A 25961-nucleotide genomic window follows, 5' to 3' on the forward strand; every position below is an offset into this window, starting at 1 on the left:
TGGAAAAATTATCAAGATTTTAATGTTGTTGTTGTTGGTTGAATCATAGTCTTAGTTACTCCAGGAACTAAGTTAATCAAACATTGCGAATGATCATGAGTCTGTAATGTATTCATGATTTATATAGTTCTTTGTCAAGGTAACTTACTACAAAATAACAATGCTATTTGTTGGTGGTGGTGATTCTACTGCAGATTCTACTGCGTTGTCGCATATTGTTGCTGTACATTCCATGGTTACTTTTAACCATGTAACTTTATCAGTAACTTTATTTATTTTTATTTTATTATATTTGTTACATTCCGAACCCAACATCCGAGTCTGACACGCGACGGCCGCATACTCTCTAGGGTAGAGCCCTAGAAAATATGCAAGGCCTAAAAATATAATACAATCTCAATATTTGTAATCAACAATAATCTCAATTCATACCAAATAATAAAGATGAAAAAATTGATCATCCAACCAGTATCAGTGATGCTCTATCAAATCATCCCCTCCACATGTGATCTCAACTGCGGCCATGTACTATGCAACCTACAACTCTGAAAAAGACAAAGAGGAATGGGTTGTGAGCTTTACAGCCCAGTAAGAATCCCCATACATCCACACCAGCACGATAATAATATAAGTTTAAAAACTGCAAAAAATCGTTACCCACATTATGAAATCACAAACCGACTATCAATAATACTCGAATAATCAATATAAATATATACATCAAATATCAATAGAGATCTAGCTACTCAAGAGTGATATATCATACGGTATCTCATAAATCTTCATTAGTGTTTTCAATGCTTGTCATTTCATTACTTTTTAACTTGATTTAAATCAATTATCTTTTCGATTTTAGGTCAAATCTCAGTCATATTTACCTGCCTGTGATGGGGCCTGCCAAGGTATTACATTTCTAGCCTATTACGGGGCCTGCTATAGTCTCACATTTATAGACTATGATGGGGCTTGCCAAAGTATCATATTTTCAGCCTATGAAAAAGCCTGTCATAGTAACGAGATAAGCCCAAAGTCCTTGTTTATTCAATCCAATTCACATCCACACATTAATTCCTTTTTAGTTCCAGCTTTAGACTAACCACGGTCACATTTTCCACCCGTGGCAGGGCAATCAATATAACATTGTTAGCAAGAGCACCACATCTATTAGTTTGATTATGCAAGTGTAAGTTATACTCATATATGCATCTATCATACTATCAATCACAAGCATACACGATCAAAATATGATTAGATATAGAGACCATCATAAATCTATTCTTGCTTCTTACTTATCTAAATCAGTTGTATATCATATATATATATATGTGTGTGTGTACAAAAATATCTATATCATGCAGGTTGGTGTACAAGGATTTTTACCTCTTTGCTGACAACCCCGATTGGCTAATCACCTGCCCATACTGCAATCTACAGACCGGGGTGCTCAATGTCCTCTTGTCTAAAAGATTTTTCTTCTAAAGAACCAAAGGACTATCCAACACATATAGAACTATCCAACAGCCCTCTTAACCAAAGATTTCTCTGGATCAAGCTAGAAAGAGAAAGTACCAAGAGAAAAAAAAAGAAAGAGAGAGAAACTAGAATATAAAATTTTGCTGGGCTTTTTTTTGGTCGGATGATTGTAGCCCCATAGAAAACTAGGGTTGACCGTAAAAATAGACTCATATAGGAAGATATACAATGCCAACTAGATAACAACGCTCAATTATTTGAATCAATCAGTACAGCGTAAGTCAATCTTAATCCATCTGATCAAAAAATATATATCTAATCAAGGCAAAAGATAAGAGGTTATCGATTATGAGTCCAGTGGCGATCGACAACAGTCGGGTGCAGGATGGACAAGATCGACTAAGTAATAGCGTTCGAAAATCCAGATCGATCCGCTCTGACCAATCTAACTAATCAAATCATTAAACATAAATCAGATCATGGAACAAGTAACACAATAAAGATTCATAATGATAGAGTTTAGTAGTGCTCGGTAATGGTCGGAGTAAAACTAGTGCAACGGATGGTTGCAACAATACTAGGACCCTCTATTAAGATCAATCTTGATCCACAATAAAAATATCTAGGACCCTCCTTCTAGGTTTATAGAACAAAGGAAAGAGAGAAATAACAAATAAACAATTCAAGTAGAGAGAGAAAAAGAGCAAACCAGCGGCAGCCTACAGTAGTCTCTGGTGATGGCAACGACAACGACCTCAAGTAGCAAGCCATCGCCGGTGGTGGCCAGAAAAGCAAGAAAGAAGAAAGGAAGAAAGCAAAGAGCAAGGGATGATCAATCTTGGCCTGGATCATGGCTGAATTGATGGTGACAAGGTGAAATTCTTTTGGCTAAAATCGAACGAGAACACTATGCGATCACTGTTGATTAATCGAAGAGTGGTGATGCCAATAGAGAGGATGGGCCTTTTATAAGCCAAATCCAGGCACTGTTAGAGTCCCAGTGGCCTTCAAAGTCCGCTCCTTGCTGGACTTAAGGAGTCCCATCAAGAGTCTTCCATCCTTGACTCACGTGTCGGGTCCACGTTGGGTGGCCCACAAAGAAACTGGACTTTATATTCTCCCCCTCTTAAAACAATTTTGTTCTCAAAATTAACATATCTAAGGCTCAAACTTTGAAAGAATACAACCGCCATATCATCCTCGAGCTCCTAAACAATCTCCCACTCAGAATGCCTACTCACAAAAATTTGACATAAGGAATTACGACATACAAAATCATGACATCTCAAAACAATTATAAAAAAAAATCTAATAGCCCGATCCAAACATGAGAATTCAACTTACTCGACTTTCCTAGCCATTTGCATACTCTATAGCCCTCGAAATTTAATCCACCAATAGAAATACATCTCTTTGCAATATCTAAACATGCCAATACGAAATATAATCCACATACAAATTTAACCTTGAAGAATAATCTCTTCTAATACTATGAAAAATCTTTCTTAACTCACTCCAGTACTATAACAGATCCATGCACAAACTCCACTCTAATAATTAGCAGCAAAACTAAAAATGCGATCATATCTACACCCATATCAAGTTTAAACTTCCAAGTCACTTAAACAACATCTGGACATTGTATAACCGGCACACCATGGTTAACCTTCATACATTTACATTGGGTCTAACCTCTCTTATCATGATCAGAGACAAATCATCCAGTCTTTTTGTACTCATCATATACCAAATCCGATTCAACATTTTATCACAACGCCTAGTGATCTTACACCTAAGTACTGATTTTATTTATGCTATTTTTCTCACATTCGAAATGATCATAACCTCAAGATCTGATACATTTCTATCACAATCTCTAGTCATTTTAAACCCATGCTTTGATTCCAATTTTGTCACAATCGCCAATTATCTTAAACCTCAAACTATGATGCCATTTATGCTACAGTCCCTAGTGGTCTTAAACCTTAAGCCCTGATATCACTCTGTCACACCCCGAACCTTAAGGTTATTGCATGATCTCCACAACCTTTTTAGAATCCAAAATATTTAGGCTTAATTTAAAGAGGGTTAACTTTAAATTTTCTTAACAATTTGATTAGGCAATCTATATTCATCTTCCTTCCAATAGAATTTACTCCAAATTTAGTGGGTTAGAAGTCTTTGAGTCAATATCACTATGAGTAGAAATTAACCCAATTAAACTCCAACTCTTTCTTCATCAAAATTCTTAATATCTATCATCAATACTACATATGATAACTCATGTAAGCATCTCAAAATCAAAGTCTCCACTCAATACAGTATTCTACAATGACAAAGATCCCTAGTCAGATCATAAACCAAGACTTGAGTTTAAATTAACATATCCAATAATCTATGACAATTATAAGAAAAATCCAGTAGCTCGATCCAAACATAAAAATTCAATTTACTCAACTTTCCCAGCCATTTGCATACTCTATAGCCCTAGAAATTTAATCTACCAATAGAAATACATCTATTTGCAATATCCAAACATGTCAATACCAAATATAATCCACATACAGATTTAACCTCGAAGAATAATCCACTTTAAGACTATGAAAACTCTTTCTTAACTTCCTTGAGTACTATGACAGATCCATGCACAAACTCCACTCTTATAATTAGCAGCAAAACTAAGTGCGATCACATCTACACCCATATCAAGTTTGAACTTTCAAGTCATTTAAGCAACATTTGAACATAGTATAACTGGTACACCATAGTTAACCTCGAAGGATAATCTGCTCTAATACTATGGAAACTCTTTCTTAACTCACTCTAGTACTATGACAGATCCATGCACATACTTTTCACTCTAATAATTAGCAGAAAAACAAAAAGTGTGATAACATCTACACCTATATCAAGTTTGAACTTCCAAGTCATTTATACAATATTTGAACATAGTATAATCGACACGCCATGGTTAACCTTCATACACTTATGTGACAACTCTTATCATGATCAGAGACAAATCATCTAGACTTTTTGTACTCATCGTATACCAAACCTGATTCAAATATTTTACCACAATGCCTAGTGATCTTATACATGAGCACTAAATTTATTTATGCTACATTTTGTCATGTCTAAAATGATCATAACCTCAAGATCTGATACATTTCTATCACAATCTCTAGTCATCCTAAACCTATGCTCTGATTCCAATTTGTCACAATCCTCAATTTTCTTAAACCTCAAACTCTAATGCCACTTATGCCATAGCCCCTAGTGGTCTTAAACTTTCAGCCCTGATACCACTTTGTCACGCCTCGAATCTTAAGGTCATTTCATGATCTCCACAATCTTTTTAGAATCCTTTAAATTTAGGCTTAATTTAAAGGGGGCTAAACTTGGATTTCCTTAACAATATGATTAGACAATCTACATTCATCTTCCTTCCAACAGAATTTACTCTAAATTCTGTGGGTTAGAAGTCTTTGAGTCAATATCACTAAGAGTAGAAATTAACCATATTAACCTCCAAATCTTTCACCAAGATTCTTAATATTTATCATCAATGCTACATATGATAACTCATGTATGCGTCTCAAAAGCGAAGTCTTCACTCAATATTGTATTTTACAATGACAAAGATCCCAAGTCATATCATAAACCTAGACTTGAGTTTAAGTTAACACATCCAATAATCTCCAACAATTATAAGAAAAATTCAGTAGCCTGATCCAAACATGAGAATTCAATTTACCCAACTTTTCCAGCCATTTGTATACTCTATAGCCCTAGAAATTTAATCCACTAATAGAAATACATCTATTTGCAATATCCAAACATGCTAATACCAAATATAATACACATACAAATTTAACTTCGAAGAATAATATGCTCTAATACTGTCAAAAATCTTTCTTAACTCACTCTGGTACTATGATAGATCCATGCACAAACTTCACTCTAATAATTAGCAGACAAACCAAAAGTGTGATCACATCTACACCTATATCAAGTTTAAACTTCCAAGTCATTTAAACAACATCTGAACATAGTATAACTGATATGCCATGGTTAACCTTCATACACTTATATTAGCTCTAACCCCTCTTATTATGATCAGAGACAAATCATCTAGTCTTTTAGTACTCATCACATACCAAATCTGATTCAAACATTTTAACACAATGCCTAGTGATCTTATACCTATCACTGAATTTACTTATGCTGCATTTTGTGATGTCTGAAATGATTATAACCTCAAGATTTGATATATTTCTATAACAATCTCTAGTCATCCTAAACTTATGCTCTGATTCCAATTTTGTCACAATCTCCATTTATCTTAAACCTCAAACTCTGATGTCACTTATATCATAGTCCCTAGTAGTCTTAAACTTTAAGCCCTAATACCACACTGTTACGCCTCGAACCTTAAGCTCATTGCATAATCTCCACAATCTTTTTAGAATCCAAAATATTTAGGCTTAATTTAAAGGGGGTTAACCTTGGATTTCCTTAACAATATGATTAGACAATGTACATTTATCTTCTTTCCAACAAAATTTGCTCTAAATTCCGTGTGTTAGAAGTCTAGGTCAATATCACTATGAGTAGAAATTAACCCTATTAACCTCCAAATCTTTCTTCACCAATATTCTTAATATCTATCATTAATGCTACATATGATAACTCATGTAAGCGCCTCAAAATCGAAGTCTCCACTCAATATTGTATTTTACAATGATAAAAATCCCTCGTGAAATCATAAACCCAGAGTTGAGTTTAAGTTAATCCAGTAGCCCGATCCAAACATGAGAATTCAATTTACTCGTCTTTCCCAACTATTTACATACTCTATAGCCCTAGGGATCTAATCCACCAATGGAAGTACATCTATTTGTAATATCCAAGTATGCCAATACCAAATATAATCTACATACAAATTTAGCCTCAAAGAATAATCTGCTATAATACTATGAAAATTTTTTCTTAACTCCCACCAGTACTATGATAGATCCATGCACAAACTTCACTCTAATAATTAGCAACAAAACTAAAAATGCGATCACATCTATACACATATCAAATTTGAACTTTCAAGTCATTTAAACAACATCTGAACATAGTAAAATCGGTACGCCATGGTTAACATTTATATACTTAGGTTAGGTCTAACCATTGTTATCACAATCAAAGACAAATCATCCAGTCCTTTTGTACCCATCGTATACCAAACTCGATTCAAATATTTTATCACAACGCCTAGTGATCTTATACCTATCACTGAATTTACTTATGCTACATTTTGTCATGTCTGAATGATCATAACCTCAAGATCTGATACATTTCTATCACAATCTCTAGTCATCTTAAACCTATGCTCTGATTCCAATTTTGTCACAATCCTCAATTATCTTAAACCTCAAACTCTGATGCCACTTATCCCACAGTCCCTAATAGTCTTAAACTTTATGCCCTGATACCACTCTATCATGCCCTGAATCTTAAGGTCATTGCATGATCTCCACCATATTATCAGAATACAAAATATTTAGGCTTAATTTAAAAAGGGTTAACCTTGGATTTCCTTAACAATACGATTAGACAATCTACATTCATCTTCTTTCCAATAAAATTTACTCTAAATTCCGTGGGTTAGAAGTCTTTGACTCAATATCAGTATGAGTAGAAATTGATCCTATTAACCTTCAAATATTTCTTCACCAAGATTCTTACTATCTATCATCAATGCTACATATGATAACTCATGTAAGCATCTCAAAATCAAAGTCTCCACTCAATATTGTATTTTACAATAACAAAAATTCCGAGTCAGATCATAAACCGATACTTAAGTTTAAGTTAACATATCCAATAATCTCCAACAATTATAAAAAAAATCTAGTAGCCCGATCCAAACATGAGAATTCAATTTACTCAACTTTTCCAGCCACTTGCATACTCTACAGCCCTAGTAATTTAATCTACCAATAGAAATACATCTATTTGCAATATCCAAATATATCATTACCAAATATAATCCACATACAGATTTAACCTCAAAGAATCCTCTGCTCTAATACTATGAAAAATCTCTCTTAACTCCCTCCAGTATCATAATAAATCCATGCACAAACTCCACTCTAATAATTAGCAACAAAACTAAAAGTGCGATCACATCAATACCCATATCAAGTTTGAACTTCCAAGTCATTTAAACAATATCTGAATATAGTACAACCGGTACGCCATAGTTAACCTTCATACACTTATGTTAGGTCTAACCTCTCCTATCATGACCAAAGACAAATCATCTAGTCCTTTTGTACCCATCGTATACCAAATCCAATTCAAACATTTTATCATAATGCCAAGTGATCTTACACCTAAGCACTGAATTTATCTATACTATATTTTGTCATCTCCAAAATTATCAAGATCTGATATATTTCTATCACAATCTCTAGTCATTTTAAACTTATGCTCTGATTCTAATTTTGTCACAATCCCCAATTATTATAAACCTCAAACTCTAATGTCACTTATGCCACCGTCCCTAGTGGTCTTAAACCTTAAGCCCTAAGACCACTCTATCATGCCCTGAACCTTAAGGTCGCTGCATGATCTCCACAACCTTTTTAAAATCCAAAATATTTAGGCTTAATTTAAAAGGGGTTAACCTTCGCTTTCCTTAATAATTTGAGTAGACATTAATCTACATTCTTCTTCCTTCCGACATAATTTACACCAAATTCAGTGGGTTAGAAGTCTTTGAGTCAATATCACTATGAGTAGAAATTAACCCTATTAAACTCCAAATACTTCTTCACCAAAATTTTTAATGTCTATCATCAATGCTACATATGATAACTCATGTATGCGTCTCAAAAGCGAAGTCTTCACTCAATATTGTATTTTACAATGACAAAGATCCCAAGTCAGATCATAAACCTAAATTTGAGTTTAAGTTAACATATCCAATAATCTCCAACAATTATAAGAAAATTCTAGTAGCCCGATCCAAATATGAGAATTCAATTTACTTAACTTTCACAACCATTTGCATACTCGATAGCCCTAGGAATTTAATCTGCCCATTGAAATACATCTATTTGCAATATCCAAATATGTCAATACCAAATATAATCCACAAACAGTTTTAACCTCAAAGAATAATGTGTTCTAAGACTATTAAAAATCTTTCTTAACTCCCTCGAGTACTATGATAGATCAATGCACAAACTCTACTCTAATAATTAGCTGCAAAACTAAAAGTGCGATCACATCTACACCTATATCAAGTTTGAACTTCAAAGTTATTTAAACAACATCTGAACATAGTATAACTGTTATGTCATGGTCAACCTTCATACACTTACATTAGGTCTAACAACTGTTATCACAATCAGAGACAAATTATCTAGGCCTTTTGCACTCATCATATACCAAACCCGATTCAAACATTTTATCACAACAGTTAGTGATCTTATACCTTATCATTGAATTTATTTATGCTACTTTTTGTCATGTCCAAAATTATCATAACCTCAAGATCTGATATATTTCTACTATAATCTCTAGTCATCTTAAACCTACGCTCTGATTCTACTTTTGCCACAATCTCCAATTATCTTAAACCCCAAACTCAAATGTCACTTATGCCACAGTCCATAGTGGTCTTAAACCTTAAGCCCTAATACCACTCTATCACACCCTGAACTTTAAGGTCGGTGCATAACCTCCACACCCATTTTAGAATCCAAAATATTTATGCTTAATTCAAAGGGGGTTAACCTTGGATTTCCTTAACAATTTGATTAGACACGCTATATTCATCTTCCTCCCAACATAATTTACTTCAAATTCAGTGAGTTAGAAGTCTTTGAGTCAATATCACTATGAGTAGAAATTAACCCTATTAACCTCCAATTTTTTCTTCGCCAAGATTCTTAATATCTATCAATAATGCTACATATGATAACTCATGTAAGCATCTCAAAATTGAAGTCTCCACTCAATATTGTATTTTACAATGACAAAGATCCATGGTCAGATCATTAACCTAGACTTAAGTTTAAGTTAACGTATCCAATAATCTCCAACAATTATAAAAAAAAAAAATCTAGTAGCTTGATCCAAACATGGGAATTCAATTTACTCAACTTTCCTAGCCATTTGCATACTCTATAGCCCTAGTAATTTAATACACCAATAGAAATACATCTATTTGCAATATCCAAACGTGTCATTACCAAATATAATCCACATACAGATTTAACCTTGAAGAATAATCAGCTCTAATACTATGAAAAATCTTTCTTAACCCGCTCCAGTACTATGATAGATCCATGCACAAACTCTACTCTAATAACTAGCAGCAAAATTAAAAGTGCGATCACATCTACACCCATACCAAGTTTGAACTTCCAACTCATTTAAACAATATCTGAACATAGTATAATTGGTACACCATGGTTAACCTTCATACACTCACGTTAGGTCTAACCACTCTTATCATGATCAGAGATAAATCACCTAGTCTTTTTGTACTTATCGTATACCAAACCTGATTCAAACATTTTACCATAACGCCTAGTGATCTTATACCTAATCACTGAATTTACTTATGCTACATTTTGTCATATCTAAAATGATCATAACCTCAAGATCTGATATATTTCTATCACATTCTCTAGTCATCCTAAACCTATGCTCTAATTTCAATTTTGTCACAATCCACAATTATCTTAAACCTCAAACTCTGATGTCACTTATGCCACAATCCCTAGTAGTCTTAAACTTTAAGGCCTAATACCACTTTGTCATGCCTCAAACGTTAAGGTGATTGTATAATCTCCACAATCTTTTTAGAATCCAAAATATTTAGGCTTAATTTAAAGGGGGTTAACCTTGGATTTCCTTAACAATATGATTAGACAATCTACATTCATCTTTTTTCCAACAGAATTTACTCTAAATTTCGTGGGTTAGAAGCCTTTGAGTCAATATCACTATGAGTAGAAATTAACCCTATTAACCTCCAAATATTTCTTCACCAAAATTCTTAATATCTATCATCAATGCTACATACAATAACTCATGTAAGCATCTCAAAATCGAAGTCTCCACACAATATTGTATTTCACAAGGATAAAGATCTCTGGTCAGATCATAAACCGATACTTAAGTTTAAGTTAACATATCCAATAATCTCCAACAATTATAAAAAAAATCTAGTAGCCCGATCCAAACATGAGAATTCAATTTACTCAACTTTTCCAGCCACTTGCATACTCTACAGCCCTAGTAATTTAATCTACCAATAGAAATACATCTATTTGCAATATCCAAATATGTCATTACCAAATATAATCCACATACAGATTTAACCTCAAAGAATCCTCTGCTCTAATACTATGAAAAATCTCTCTTAACTCTCTCCAGTATCATAATAAATCCATGCACAAACTCCACTCTAATAATTAGCAACAAAACTAAAAGTGCGATCACATCAATACCCATATCAAGTTTGAACTTCCAAGTCATTTAAACAATATCTGAATGTAGTACATTCGGTACGCCATAGTTAACCTTCATACACTTATGTTAGGTCTAACCTCTCCTATCATGACCAAAGACAAATCATCTAGTCCTTTTGTACCCATGTATACCAAATCCAATTCAAACATTTTACCATAATGCCTAGTGATCTTACACCTAAGCACTGAATTTATCTATACTATATTTTGTCATCTCCAAAATTATCAAGATCTGATATATTTCTATCACAATCTCTAGTCATTTTAAACTTATGCTCTGATTCTAATTTTGTCACAATCACCAGTTATTATAAACCTCAAACTCTAATGTCACTTATGCCACCGTCCCTAGTGGTCTTAAACCTTAAGCCCTAAGACCACTCTATCATGCCCTGAACCTTAAGGTCGCTGCATGATCTCCACAACCTTTTTAAAATCCAAAATATTTAGGCTTAATTTAAAAGGGGTTAACCTTCGCTTTCCTTAACAATTTGATTAGACATTAATCTACATTCTTCTTCCTTCCGACATAATTTACACCAAATTCAGTGGGTTAGAAGTCTTTGAGTTAATATCACTATGAGTAGAAATTAACCCTATTAAACTCCAAATATTTCTTCACCAAAATTTTTAATGTCTATCATCAATGCTACATATGATAACTCATGTATGCGTCTCAAAAGCGAAGTCTTCACTCAATATTGTATTTTACAATGACGAAGATCCCAAGTCAGATCATAAACCTAAACTTGAGTTTAAGTTAATATATCCAATAATCTCCAACAATTATAAGAAAATTCTAGTAGCCCGATCCAAATATGAGAATTCAATTTACTTAACTTTCACAACCAGTTATGAGAATTCAATTTACTTAACTTTCACAACCATTTGCATACTCGATAGCCCTAGGAATTTAATCCGCCCATTGAAATACATCTATTTGCAATATCCAAATATGTCAATACCAAATATAATCCACAAACAGTTTTAACCTCAAAGAATAATGTGTTCTAAGACTATTAAAAATCTTTCTTAACTCCCTCGAGTACTATGATAGATCAATGCACAAACTCCACTCTAATAATTAGCTGCAAAACTAAAAGTGCGATCACATCTACATCTATATCAAGTTTGAACTTCAAAGTTATTTAAACAACATCTGAACATAGTATAACTGTTATGTCATGGTCAACCTTCATACACTTACATTAGGTCTAACAACTGTTATTACAATCAGAGACAAATTATCCAGGCCTTTTGCACTCATCATATACCAAACCCGATTCAAACATTTTATCACAACAGTTAGTGATCTTATACCTAATCATTGAATTTATTTATGCTACTTTTTGTCATATCCAAAATTATCATAACCTCAAGATCTGATATATTTCTACCATAATATCTAGTCATCTTAAACCTACGCTCTTATTCTACTTTTGTCGCAATCTCCAATTATCTTAAACCCCAAACTCAAATGTCACTTATGCCACAGTCCATAGTGGTCTTAAACCTTAAGCCCTAATACCACTCTATCACGCCCTGAACTTTAAGGTCGGTGCATGACCTCCACACCCATTTTAGAATCCAAAATATTTACGCTTAATTCAAAGGGGGTTAACCTTGGATTTCCTTAACAATTTGATTAGACACGCTATGTTCATCTTCCTCCCAACATAATTTACTTCAAATTCAGTGAGTTAGAAGTCTTTGAGTCAATATCACTATGAGTAGAAATTAACCCTATTAACCTCCAAATTTTTTTCACCAAGATTCATAATATCTATCATCAATGCTACATATGATAACTCATGTAAGCATCTCAAAATTGAAGTCTCCACTCAATACTGTATTTTACAATGACAAAGATCCCTGGTCAGATCATTAACCTAGACTTAAGTTTAAGTTAACGTATCCAATAATCTCCAACAATTATAAAAAAAAAATCTAGTAGCTTGATCCAAACATGGGAATTCAATTTACTCAACTTTCCTAGCCATTTGCATACTCTATAGCCCTAGTAATTTAATACACCAATAGAAATACATCTATTTGCAATATCCAAACATGTCATTACCAAATATAATCCACATACAGATTTAACCTTGAAGAGTAATCAGCTCTAATACTATGAAAAATCTTTCTTAACCCGCTCCAGTACTATGACAGATCCATGCACAAACTCTACTCTAATAACTAGCAGCAAAACTAAAAGTGCGATTACATCTACACCCATACCAAGTTTGAACTTCCAACTCATTTAAACAATATCTGAACATAGTATAATTGGTACGCGATGGTTAACCTTCATACACTCACGTTAGGTCTAACCACTCTTATCATGATCAGAGATAAATCACCTAGTCTTTTTGTACTCATCGTATACCAAACCTGATTCAAACATTTTACCATAATGCCTAGTGATCTAATACCTAATCACTGAATTTACTTATGCTACATTTTGTCATATCTAAAATGATCATAACCTCAAGATCTGATACATTTCTATCACATTCTCTAGTCATCCTAAACCTATGCTCTAATTTCAATTTTGTCACAATCCACAATTATCTTAAACCTCAAACTCTGATGTCACTTATGCCACAATCCCTAGTAGTCTTAAACTTTAAGGCCTAATACCACTTTGTCATGCTCCAAACCTTAAGGTGATTGTATAATCTCCACAATCTTTTTAGAATCCAAAATATTTAGGCTTAATTTAAAGGGGGTTAACCTTGGATTTCCTTAACAATATGATTAGACAATCTACATTCATTTTTTTCCAACAGAATTTACTCTAAATTTCGTGGGTTAGAAGCCTTTGAGTCAATATCACTATGAGTAGAAATTAATCCTATTAACCTCCAAATATTTCTTCACCAAAATTCTTAATATCTATCATCAATGCTACATACGATAACTCATGTAAGCATCTCAAAATCGAAGTCTCCACTCAATATTGTATTTCACAAGGATAAAGATCTCTGGTCAGATCATAAACCGATACTTAAGTTTAAGTTAACATATCCAATAATCTCCAACAATTATAAAAAAAATCTAGTAGCCCAATCCAAACATGAGAATTCAATTTACTCAACTTTTTTAGCCACTTGCATACTCTACGGCCCTAGTAATTTAATCCATCAATAGAAATACATCTATTTGTAATATCCGAACATGTCATTATCAAATATAATCCACATACATATTTATCCTCAAAGAATCATATGCTCTAATACTATGAAAAATCTTTCTTAACTCCCTCCAGTACTATGACAGATCAATGCACAAACTCCACTCTAATAGTTACCAGCAAAACTAAAAATGCGATCACATCTACTTCCATATCAAGTTTGAACTTTCAAGTCATTTAAACAACATCTGAACATGTATAATCAGTACGCTATGGTTAACCTTCATACACTTACGATAGGTCTAAACTCTCTCATTATAATCGGAGACAAATCATTCTCTCCTTTTGTACTCATCGTATACCAAACCCAATTCAAATATTTTATCATAATGCCTAGTGATCTTAAACCTAAGCAATGAATTTATTTATGCTACCTTTTGTCTTCTCCGAAATTATCAAGATCTGATATATTTCTATCACAATGTGTAGTCATCTTAATTCTATGCTCTGATTCCAATTTTGTCACAATCCCTAATTATTATAAATCTCAAACTCTGATGTCACTTATGCCACAGTCCCTAGTGGTCTTAAACCTTAAGCCCTAAACCACTTTGTCTTGCATAATCTCCACAACTTTTTAGAATCCAAATATTTAGGCCTAATTTAAAGGGGGTTAACCTTGGATTTTCTTAACAATTTGATTAAACAATCTACATTCATCTTCCTTCCAACATAATCTACTCCAAATTCAGTGGGTTAGAAGTCTCTGAGTCAATATCACTATGAGTAGAAATTAACTCTATTAAACTCCAAATCTTTCTTCACCAAGATTCTTAATATCTATCTTCAATGCTACATATGATAACTCATGTACGCATCTCAAAATCAAAGTCTCCACTGAATATTGCATTTTACAATGATAAAGATCCCTTGTCAGATCATAAACCTAGATTTGAGTTTAAGTTAACATATCCAATAATCTCCAACAATTATAAGAAAAATCTAGTAGCCTGATCCAAATATGAGAATTTAATTTACTCGACTTTCACGGCCATTCATACTCTATAGCCCTTGGAATTTATTCCACCAATAGAAATACATCTATTTACAAAATCCAAACATGCCAATACCAAATATAATCCATATACAGATTTAACCTCGAAGAAAAATGTGCTCTAATACTATTAAAAATCTTTCTTAACTCCCTCCAGTACTATGAGGGATCCATGCACATACTCCACTCTAATAATTAGCAGTAAAACTAAAAGTGCGATCACATCAACACCTATATCAAGTTTGAACTTTCAAGTTATTTAAACAACATATGAACGTAGTATAACTGGTACGCCATGGTTAACCTTCATACACATAATGTTATCACAATCAGAGACAAATCATCCAGTCCTTTTGTACTCATCGTATACCAAACCCGATTCAAACATTTTATCACAATGCCTAGTGATCTTATACCTAATCAATGAATTTATTTATGCTACTTTTTGTCATGTCCGAAATGATCATAACCTCAAGATCTAATAGATTTCTACCACAATCTCTAGTCATCTTAACCCTATGCTCTGATTCTAATTTTGTCATAATCTCCAATTATCTTAAACCTCAAACTCTGATGTCACTTATGCCACAGTCCCTAGTGGTCTTAAACCTTAAGCCCTAATACCACTCTGTCACGTCCCAAACCTTAAGGTCATTGAATGATCTCCACAACCTTTTTAGAATCCAAAATATTTATGCTTAATTTAAAGGGGGTTAACCTTGGATTTCCTTAACAATTTCATTAGACACTCTACATTCATCTTCCTTCCAACATAATTTACTCCAAATTCAATGGGTTAGAAGTATTTGAGTCAATATCACTATGAGTAGAAATTAACACTGTTAACCTCCAAATTTTTCTTCACCAAGAATCTTAATATCTATCATCAATGCTACATATGATAACTCATATAAGCATCACAAAATCAAAGTCTCCACTCAATATTGTATTTTACAATGACAAAGATCCCTGGTCAGATCATAAACCTAGACTTGAGTTTAAGTTAACATATCCAATAATCTCCAACAATTATAAAAAAAATCCAGTAGCCCGATCCAAACATGAAAATTCAATTTACTCAATTTTCCCAACCATTTGCATACTCTACAACCCTAGTAGTTTAATCACCAATAGAAATACATCTATCTGCAATCTATTTGCAATATCCAAACAGGCCATTACCAAATATAATCCACATATAGATTTAACCTCGAAGAATAATCAGCTCTAGTACTATGAAAAATCTTTCTTAACTCCCTCCAGTACTATGACAGATCCATGCAAAAGCTCTACTCTAATAATTAGTAGCAAAACTAAAAGTGCGATCACATCTACACTTATATCAAATTTGAACTTCTAAGTCATTTAAACAACATCCGAACATAGTATAACTGGTATGCCATGGTTAACCTTCATACACTTACGTTAGGTCTAACCACTGTTATCATAATCAAAGACAAATCATCTAGTCATTTTGACTCATCGTATACCAAACCGATTCAAACACTTTATCATAACTCCTAGTGATCTTATACCTAATCACTGAATTTACTTATGCTACATTTTGTCATGTCTAAAATAATCATAACCTCAAGATCTGATATATTTCTATTACAATCTCTAGTCATCCTAAACCTATGCTCTGATTCCAATTTTGTCACAATCTCCAATTATCTTAAACCTCAAACTCTGATGCCACTTATGCCACAATCTCTAGTAGTCTTAAACTTTAAGCCTTGATACCACTCTGTTACGTCTCGAACCATAAGGTCATTGCATGATCTCCATAATCTTTTTAGAATCCAAAATATTTAGGCTTAATTTAAAGGAGGTTAACCTTGGATTTCCTTAATAATATGATTAGACAATCTACATTTATCTTCTTACAACAAAATTTGCTCTAAATTCCGTGCATTATAAGTCTGAGTCAATATCACTATGAGTAGAAATTAACCCTATTAACCTCCAAATCTTTCTTCACCAAGATTCTTAATATCTCTCATCAATGCTACATATGATAACTCATTTAAGCATCTCAAAATCGAAGTCTTCACTCAATATTGTATTTGACAATGATAAAGATCTATGGTCGGATCATCAAATCATAAACCTAGACTTGAGTTTAAGTTAACATATCCAATAATCTCTAATAATTATAAGAAAAATCTAGTGGCCCGATCTAAACATGAGAATTCAATTTACTCAACTTTTCCACCCACTTGCATACTCTATGGCCTTAAGAATTTAATCCACCAATAGAATAAATCTATTTGCAATATCCAAACATGCCAATACCAAATATAATCCATAAAGATTTAACCTTGAAGAACAATCTGCTCTAACACAAGAATCAGATGATGCTACAGGTAGCACAATAGAGATTTATAATTATAAAGTCCAATAGTGCTCGGCAATCGTTGAGGTAAAGCTAGAGCGACGAGTGGTCGCAGCAACACTGGACCAAGACCCTCTACTAGGGTCAATTCGAGTCTACAATGAAAACATCTAGGATGTTCCTACTGGGTCTATAGAACCAAACGAAGGGAGAGAAACGAGAGAGAAACAAATGAGGTAGAGGCAGAAATAAGAGAGAGAAGAGAGACAAAAGTACAGAGAGGAGAGAAAGCCTTCTTCCTCTTCTCAAAACATGGAAGACTCTCTCTCCCTCTCCTTAAACTGAGCCATAGAAGAACCCACTAGTGAAAATTACAGAGCTACATCCAGATTATCCATATAATCAACAACATTCTCCTCTACTAGAAAACTAACTCAAGTCTTCCATCATAATACCTTTTGGATCAAAGTATTATTGTTTCTAATTAGTTTCAAAGCTACTAAATGATTTATGATTGAAATATCACTTTGCATTAGGACTGAGAAAATCCAACTTTTAAATTTTAAAGTAGAAATGGAGCAGAACCTCTACATCTCCCTGTCCTCAATTTATATAGAGAGTACTTACCATAACTAACCCTCAAGCTATTTGTCAAATTTAAGGTCATTGCATGATCTCCACAATTTTTTTAGAATCCAAAATAATTAGGCATAATTTAAAGAGGGTTAACCCTGGATTTTCTTAAAAATTTGATTAGACAATCTACATTCATCTTCCTTCCAACATAATTTGCTCCAAATTCAGTGGGTAAAAAGTCTTTGAGTCAATATCACTATGAGTAGACATTAACTCTATTAACCTCCAAATCTTTCTTCACCATGATTCTTAATATCCATCATTAATGCTATATATGATAACTTATGTAAGCATCTCAAAATTGAAGTCTCCAATCAATATTGTATTTTACAATGACAAAAATCTCTGGTCAAATTATAAACCTAGACTTGAGTTTGAGTTAACATATACAATAATCTCCAACAATTATAAGAAAAATCCAGTAGCTCGATCCAAACATGAGAATTCAATTTACTCAACTTTCCCATCCATTTGCATACTGTATAGCCCTAAGAATTTAATCCATCACTAGAAATACATCTATTTCCAATATCCAAACATACCAATACGAAATATAATCCACACATAGATTTACCCTCAAAGAATAATCTGCTTTAATACTATAGAAAATTTTTCTTAACTCCCTCCAGTACTATGATAGATCAATGCAAAAACTTCACTCTAATAATTAGCAGAAAAACTAAAAGTGTGATCACATCTACACCTATATCAAATTTGAACTTTCAAGTCATTTAAACAACATCTGAACATAGTATAACCGATATGCCATGGTTAATATTCATACACTTACGTTAGATCTAACCTCTCTTATCAAGATCAGAGACAAATCATTCAGTCCTTTTATACTAATCATATACTAAATCTGATGCATACATTTTATCATAATGCCTAGTGATCTGATACCTAAGCATTGAATTTATTTATGCTACTTTTTGTCATGTCTGAAATGATTATAACGTCAAGATCTGATGTATTTCTAACATAATCTCTAGTCATCTTAAACCTATGTTCGGATTCCAATTTTGTCATAATACCCAATGACCATAAACCGCAAACTCTGATGACACTAAGGCTGCAAATGGGTCGGGTTGACCCGTGACTCGAATCGATTAGACTCGACCCGTTTTAGAGGAACCCGTGGGTTCGGGTCAAGTTCTAAAATTAGACTCGTTCTGTTTTTCGGGTCGGATCTAGGTCAACCTAATCTCGACTTGACCCGGACTCGACCCGACCCTTTTTTTTGGGTCAATTTGGATCATTTACCCAACAACCCGATCCGACCCAAACTCGAATTACCTATTTAGGCCCGCATGCCCACAGGTCGTAGCCCATAACCCATTCACTGATTAATTGACCCTTTTTTTTTGAGTCCTCAGGCCCATAACTCATAACCCATTCCACTTATTATTTGATTAAGCATCAGCCAAAGGCCAGATCCATCAACGATTCAGCCATAAGCCCATGACTCATACCCATTTGCAGCCTTATTGAATCGAAGGGGAGTCCCGAGTCCCCTAGTGAACCCTAGAGAAGTAGAACCCTCCCTTCCTTGAGTGCTGAGGTGAAGGCGCGGAGCCGCGGAGGAACCCTAGAGAACCCTTCCTTCCCGGGTCCATCTCCATTCTCCCCCTTCAAGCCTTCCTTCCCGCGGAGCAAAATCCTAGATCTGCAGCGATTCAGAGGAAATGAGAGAGCAGGGATGATCGTTGTGCCGGCTGGAAAGAAGGGACTCCCTACATGCTATAAAGGAAATGAGCATGTGAAGCCACTCGCGATGACCGTTGGGGACAGTAGTTTTGTTTTGGGTGGAGAGAAGGAAAGGAGGGATTTGGTTGGCTTGATACACGTCTGAAGCCACCCTTTATCTTTCATCCCTTTCTCTTTTTGGTTTTGGTCTTGGTTTTCCTTCCCTCCCATTACTCCTGGGGGGTTTAATGGCTGTTGTGCTGGGATGCTGTAGTTGCTGCTTGGGAACTCCCCCTTGAGGTAGAGATGACGGGATGGGACTTTTATTAGTGAGGTCCCCATCCTCGGTCCACGGTGGTCCCTTCTGGTGCGCAAGATAAATGCTTTTTTTTCTATGGGAGGAATGATCGGAGGCTAGTAGTTTGGCCTTGATCTGAAGCATTTGGCCCTACAACTTGAAAACCATACGAATATGAATTTTTTTTGGCACTTTTTTTTCAGCTCTTTTTTTCTTGTTATAATCCGGATCTGGATCGGATCCAAATTTTTTGGGTTGTCGGTTGTCCAGATATCTGACCCGATCTTCAATTAGGTCGTGTCTGAATTCCAAAATTAGGATCCGAACAAGAAACTGGATCAGGTCGGAATCACTCAGGATCCGACCCGACCCATTTGCACTCCTAGATGCCACTTATACCACAGTCTCTAGTGGTCTTAAACCTTAAGCCTTAATATCATTCTATCACGCTCCGAACCTAGCACCCAGTTCTGGCACGTGACATGGCAGCATACTCTCTAGAATAGAGCCCTAGAGAATATGGAAGGTATAAAAATATAATACAACCTCAATATCTATAATCAACAATGATCTCAATTTATACCAAACAATAAAGTTGGTTCAATTATAAAATTTGATCATTCAACCAGTATCGATAATGCTCTATCTAATCATCCCCTCCACTTTTGATCTTAACCATAGCCATATATTATACAACATACAACTTTGACAAAGAAAAATAGGAAGGAGTCATGAGATTTAAAGTCCAATAAGAATTCTAACATATTCATACCAAAACAATAATAATATAACTTTGAAAACCGTAAGAAATCGTTGCACACATCATGAAATCATAAATAGGCTACCAATAATGCTTGAATAATCAGTATAAATATGTACATCAAATATCAATAAAGATCCAGCCACTTAAGAGTGATATATCATACAATATTTCATAAATCTGCGTTAGTATTTTCAATGATTTTTATTCTATTACTTTTTAACTTGATCTGAATCAATTATTCTTTCAACTTTGGACCAAATCTTGGTCATATTTTCCAACCTGTGATGGGGTCTGTCAATGTATTACATTTCCAGCCTATGGTGGGCCTACTATAGTTTCACATTTCCCGCCTATGATGAGGCCTGCTATAGTTTTACTTTTTCAGCCTATGATGGGGCCTGCCAAAGTATCACATTTTCAGGGCCTGTCATAATAACGAGATAAGCCCAAAGTCTTAGTTTATTCAATCCAATTCACATTCATACATCAATTCCTTTTTATTTCCAGCTTTAGACTAACCACGGTCACATTTTCAACCCATGACAGGATAATCAATATAACATAATTAGTCTAGAGTACGATATCCATTAGTCTGATTATGCAAGTGTAAGTTATGCTCATATATGAATCCATCATACTATCAATCACAGGCATACATGATCAAAATATAATTTGATACAAAAACCATCATAAAACTATTCTTGCTTCTTATCTAGATCATTAGCATATCATATATATATATATATATATATATATATATCATGCAGGTTGGTGTACAAGAATTCTTACCTCTTTGCTGACAATCCTGATAAGCTAATCACCTGCCCACACCGCAAGCTACAGACCAGAGTGCACAAGACACTACTCAATGTCCTTTTGTCCAAAAGATTGTTCTCCTGCAAAACAAAATCAACATCAGAAATCATCTGAGGTATCTGACAATCTAAAGTCCTCTACTAGTCTAGTAGTGCAGTAACACAATAGAAACGAGAATCAAATCATGATATAAATAACACAATAGAGATTCACTATTATAGAGTCTAGTAGTGCTCAGCAATAGTCGAGATAAAGCTAGCGCAATGAGTGGTCGCAGCAACACTAGACCAGGACCCTCTACTAGGGTCGATGGTGACAAGATGAAATTCTTTCGGCTGAAATCGAATGAGAACGCAATACAATCACCGACGATTGGTCGAGAAGGAGAGGTGATGCCAAGAGGGAGGATGGATAAGCCTTTTATAAGCGAAATCTAGACAGACTTGAGGAGGAAGAAGAAGACTCCGGAGTCTTCCTCCCCTGGCTCACGTGCTAGGCGCACATTAAGTCGCCCACAAGGTCGGCCCAAGCCCAAAATGCTGGACCAAGCCCACAAAGAAATGGGTCTCGATAATATTTTTCTAATATATTATTACCTAAGTTGGTCGCTAGTTTTGTCAATTTCTCTATTATTTTGCCAATTTGAATCTTTGTGCCTCAGATCACGCCTTGCGAAAAAGGATAAACCTACCCAAATTCTAATATATGCAAAAAGATTTTGTAGAGTCAAATTAGAAATCCAATAATACCATAATCGAAGATCACTACCAAGCCTAGAATTAAAACCAGCACTACCACCACAGATGCTGGAGTCTGAATGTTCTTCGCTATTCGAAAAGTACCTTGACCAATCATTAATCATTTTATATTTCTTATTTTTGATATAGATATTTGGACGCAAGGCTGCAAAAATATTGGACTAGGTCGAGTGCTTCCCCGATGGAGCTGGGAAAGGAAGAAAAATGGCCAAGGAATGTGCTGCCATCGGTAGAAGGCTTCCCAACATGGATTATGAGAGACAAGGTACTGAGTTGGTATTTTTCAGCATACTTATATAGCAGATTCTTCTATCTCTGCCTCTAATAACACCATTTAAATTTTAAATGTCATAGTAGTGGAGTACCAAAGTTACTCAACTTGTAAATGTTCATTTTAGCAGTTTATTAGCCCGTACAAGACAATGCACATCCTCACTCTTTCGATCAAATTTGCACCCGTTATCCCTCCTCTCTCCAAATCTTTTAGGCTCTATACAGATAATTCATTTCAGACACTGGCTTTCTTGACTTAATCCTGAAAAATATGCATAAATTATTCTGCCCAACCTAGGACTGGCCTTCTTGATAAAGTTCTGTTATTGTGTTGATGAAACATATTGTCGATCAACCTACCCCTTGTTATCTTCCTTTAGATTTTATTTTTGACCGCTTTCCGAGACAACAATTTTAGGTTTTAAGCTCTCTGCAAGATGACCTGACGACATGCAATGGAAGTTCATCAGCTTATGTAATTCTGAGGCATTGATCTTATTTTGTAGTTTACTTTCTGCGCAAAGGCCATCATGCTTTTCCCCCCTTGTTCATTACGTTTTATTCTTGAAGATTTTCATCCTTCTTAGTCCACTTGAGCGGAAGTCAGCAGCCCTACTGCCTTCCAGGGCTCTTTTCAGCCAACATATGTCCGCATTTTTTTGTCAGTCCTAATGTCTATATAATTGTTCATGAGAAAAATATCCCGGACAAATTTATAATAGTAGTCCTTGATCGAAGAACAGTACTATACTGTTTTTCTCTTAGAATGTTATAGATGTTTAAAATTGCATTTGTACAGAAGAAGAAAAAAAATCATTCCGTCATGATGTATATTTTGGCCAAATATTATTGAGAATGACAGGCCAAATACACCTACGCTTTGCAGTCCACATAAATTGCAAAGATAAGTGATTACCTATGAAGGTGTGCTTCATAACTACTGAATTGATGAGTAATAATTCAAACTATTCGAATTCCTCAGGTAATATCAGAGGACAATGTGTTAATTTACCGGGTAATTCATCAGGTAAACAGTTTATAGAAAATTACTCTCAGCTATAGTCAGAAAATTTGCAGACGTGCAAACCATGGAATACATAGAATTCAAATATCGACATAATATCAACAAGAAACAACTCAATGATGAGAGAATTGAGTTGTGAGTTTTAGGGTTTTACCCTGGGTTGCAGGGAGCCCTTGCAGAAATTCTCGGTGGCATAAAGACCAAAGAGGGGGTTTGGAAATAGTTTTCAACCAGCAATTGACGCGCCTCGGTTAAAACCTCACAAGCTGCGTCATTGCCCCAAGCGCAAAGATAATTAATGCCCGACCCCTAACTTCTCCTTTTAAATCCTCGCTCGCGCTTCGCGTTAAGTTGATTCTCCGATGTGGGACTAATATCTGCAATAACCGATATGTTCATGATCACGTATATTTGCAGCGACGAGAAACTTGATCATGCCATGCTACTACGCACCGGGAACAAAAGCGCTCATAAAGCGAAGTTTTTAGCAGCCCATGTTAATTAAGTGGGCTGGCTTTGGCCCAGAATTTGTTCATAGCTAAACATATATCAATGTCTTTATACTGAAATAGATAGTAAAATTGAGATGTGTCAACTCTTTTGCAAACTGGTCTGGTTCAGTTATCAATGCAAGTTCTCATGCTTTGATGATCTTAAGTTGTTACCTCAGTTACAATTCCTTTCCATATCCCTCAACCTTCTTCAATCCTACTCCTCAAATGGCACTTAGTTCTGTAAGTTCGATCATTGACAAAGTTCAAAGAAAGAGTGAACCATTCACCATAATCCATTTTTATCTATTTTGAAGCATTTGCAGGATAATGGCACCTTAACCTGTGGGTTTAATCGTCTAGATCAAACTTTTAGAGCAATACTATTAGAAGCCTGCCCCATACTAGGAAACTACTTTTCTTCTATAGCATATATGTACATAAAAGACCATGTAAATAATGAAAGAGCCTTGTGAATTTAATCATGGACATGAATCACATTTTCCCAAATTAAGACTCCAATGCATTTATTGCTCACCTTCAGACTTTTCTCTGGTAAGGGAGAGTGACTGAAGCATGGGGCAAGCCTCCACCACAATTTTCATCCTTAAGAGAAAATCAAAGCTAGGGGTGCATTTCCTTATCTATATTCTTCTTATTGGATTAGGCTTTACATTGTGCTGAAAAGTAAAAACATCCATCTAATATGGTTTTATGCTTCCATGTTTATTTAGGAAGCATCACATCAAATCTCCAAAAGAAGTCGGAGTTCTGTACTTCTTAATAAGAGTCCAACAAGCCATACCATTCCTTCTTTTTTTTGAGGAAGTCAATACCATTCAATTGACCCTGCGCACTTTGAAGATTTTTTTTTTATGAGTCAATACCATTCAATTGACCTTGTGCACTTTGAAGACATTTAGGAACCGTACCCATCAGGGAATTAAAACTCTTGCTTAACGCGGTTGCATATTGGAGTGGGCTACCATTGCCACTTGCCTCGTTCAACCCAGCCCCCAAACTTGAACAAGGCTGGAGAACCCAGCCTCACGTTGTTAATAAAAAGCCATCATTGCAATATTTTGGAAGCAATAACTTGTTAGCTGATCCTTCCTAAACTAGTTTTCATGTATTACTGGATGATACATGGAAATCTTCTTTATTTGTTTAGAGAATTTTCAAAAGTTTGACCAGCTAATCTAATGGATTGAATTGCATAGGTGCATGGTTACCATCTCTTACCACCACGTAACTTCTCCCACTTTTCTGGATCACATCCCTTTTCTCCTGTACCGCCCATTTTCCATTTGGGTCTTTTTTTAACATAAATACCTTCCTAAATATCAAATTTTGCATGAATACCCTTCCAAAATTGATATTTGTATGTATACCCTCGTAAAACACTTGTTTTGCTATTCTACCATTTTTTATTCTTGTTTTTGCATATGTACCCACGCCATCTAACCCTGTTAAAAAATTAATGGTTCAAATTAAAATAATTAAAATATCCTTAATGGGTAGATGTGCAAAAAAAATATTTATAAGATGATCGAGATGGAGGACAAAAAAGTAATTTCAAAATTCTATTTTATTTTTAATTAACATTAATATGGTTTGTATTGATGGTATTAGAAGAACCGTTATATTAGGAGCATTTGTGCAAAAATAGTGTTTTATGAGGG

General features: G+C 34.6%; 1 long non-coding RNA gene and 1 other non-coding gene across 2 annotated transcripts; both read right to left on the reverse strand.

Moving 5' to 3' along the window:
- Positions 1-118: 118 nt before the first annotated feature.
- On the reverse strand, positions 119-24098 carry LOC103708692. The gene is made up of 3 exons (XR_604330.4): positions 23943-24098; positions 21707-21813; positions 119-545 (listed from the first exon to the last, which is right to left on the reverse strand). It is a non-coding gene; the product is annotated as an uncharacterized LOC103708692 (long non-coding RNA).
- Positions 23935-24081, reverse strand: LOC113462832. The gene has a single exon (XR_003386000.1). It is a non-coding gene; the product is annotated as a U4 spliceosomal RNA (small nuclear RNA).
- Positions 24099-25961: the final 1863 nt, after the last annotated feature.

This window comes from Phoenix dactylifera, chromosome 2 (genome assembly GCF_009389715.1).
Source record: "Phoenix dactylifera cultivar Barhee BC4 chromosome 2, palm_55x_up_171113_PBpolish2nd_filt_p, whole genome shotgun sequence".
Taxonomy (NCBI): Eukaryota; Viridiplantae; Streptophyta; class Magnoliopsida; order Arecales; family Arecaceae; genus Phoenix; species Phoenix dactylifera.